Raw genomic sequence first — 235 nt, 5'->3', positions numbered from 1 at the left:
CCTACTGGACATTGAAGACCGGTCGGTGTAATGACTCCAATGCTACAATGCTAACCTTGACGGCGTATAGTGAGTGTGTTTTATCTAAATAAGAATGTAAATTTTAAAAGTTTTAAACTTCCCGTGTCACAGTGTGTTTTGTACTTTCCCGCCTCCTTGTGGTCAGTTTCGGCAGCACCCGCTGCACAATGCCTCTCTGTGCAATCGCGCTGCTTCACATTTGTCCCTCGGCGCC

This window comes from Solea senegalensis, linkage group LG14 (genome assembly GCF_019176455.1).
Source record: "Solea senegalensis isolate Sse05_10M linkage group LG14, IFAPA_SoseM_1, whole genome shotgun sequence".
Taxonomy (NCBI): domain Eukaryota; kingdom Metazoa; phylum Chordata; class Actinopteri; order Pleuronectiformes; family Soleidae; genus Solea; species Solea senegalensis.
Note: the sequence above shows the minus strand (reverse complement) of the source record.